Below are 1,511 nucleotides of genomic sequence, written 5' to 3'. Positions count from 1 at the left end.
TGTTATCCTAATTTAAGACCTCCCCCCCCCCAAGTATTCTCACTGATTGATATTTTTAGATTTAGTGACGTTAGAAACAAAGCAAAGTTAATGGTGAATCTGGAAAGTTAACGTTTAACATAATTGCCTTAAGATGTGTCAGTAGTGTGGCTAAAAACAAAAAGAGGAGCAAAGAAATAAAATTGCATTTCACACTCAAAATTGGGAAAAAAATCAAAATTCTTGATTTGAACTGGGGCCAGAAGAGAGAAGCAGCTGTGCCAAATTCTGTTTCAGCTTTGGTGGGGAGCCAGCTCCTCTGCCATTATTCTCATGCAGCCGTGGCACTGGTGTCCGTGGCCCTGGCAGTGTCTTCAGCCGGAGGTGATGTGAGTGGTCAGGACTGGATTACACATTTGGACCGGCTCAGAGTAGACCCAGATCCCTTCCAGCTAAACCACCCTTTGCTACAGTAGGGCATTTCTGGCTGTGGGCGCAATGTGCTCTGGTCACAAAGACGCAGCTGCAATGAATTCTGGAAACTGTACAATTAGCAGCAGAAAAGAAGAAACTGCATTTCAGCTACGCAAAGACAACTGACCTGGCAGTGTCTCTCCACAGGGAACTGACAACTGCGCTCTCAGTTCTTTGCAGGGTGGAATCTCCTTGCCTCCACAGTTGGAGGCAGCGATGAGTCTCCATCCTGGTTACTGGAAACCGTAGGAGGGGAGAGTTGCTCTTCTGTTCAAATCCTGCTTGGGGCATCCTTTCCATTGGGGCATCTGCTTGGTCACTGTGAGGACAGGGTGCTGGACTAGGTGGGCTCCCTCTGGCCTGATCCAGCAGCTTCTGATGTACTCCATGCTTTGGTTTCAGTGCTTGTCTTTCATCTTCCTGCACTGACAGCCAGGCCTCCACTAACTTCTCCAGGGGCTGTTAAACATGACACCTCCCACAGCACACGGCTCTGGGTGGAAGGAGAGCAATCTATTTGTGGCAAAGCAATAAAGGGCCAGGGCAGCACCGGTAGAGGGGGAAGTAGGTGACATGAAAAGGAAAAGCCAAGTCCTTCAATGCTGGAGGAACCAAGTTGTCCTTCAACTGGAGCAGCTCATTTTCTGGCAAGACTTCAGGGCTCTTCTTCAGGCGGCAGTAGGGGAAAATGCAGCTGGTGGGACGTATCCTGCCTCTCCCTGCTCCAGAATGAGCACGAGGCAGGCAGGCACCCATGTGGGCAGCACTTTGGGGACTTCATTGCCTGCCGCTGCCAAAGCTCATCTGACCCATGGATCTCCAGGGGCGAGCCTAGGGCCCAGCAGCAGGTACAGAGCATCTCTGAGCATGTGCAAAATGGATTGCCGTTGTTACCCGCCGGGCAAGCTATAGAACATGGCAAGGTTTCTGGGTCTGAAGAGGAGGCCTCCTCCTTGGATAGAAATCACAAAGTCGCACCCCCGCCCCGGAACAAAAGGAGCTCTCAAACTCCTTGGGGGGGGGGGTGCATGGGAGGGTGTTGGAGGGAAGATGAAAAG

Source organism: Podarcis bocagei, assembly GCF_964188305.1.
Source record: "Podarcis bocagei genome assembly, chromosome: 4".
Taxonomy (NCBI): Eukaryota; Metazoa; Chordata; class Lepidosauria; order Squamata; family Lacertidae; genus Podarcis; species Podarcis bocagei.
This window is presented reverse-complemented; position numbering follows the sequence as displayed.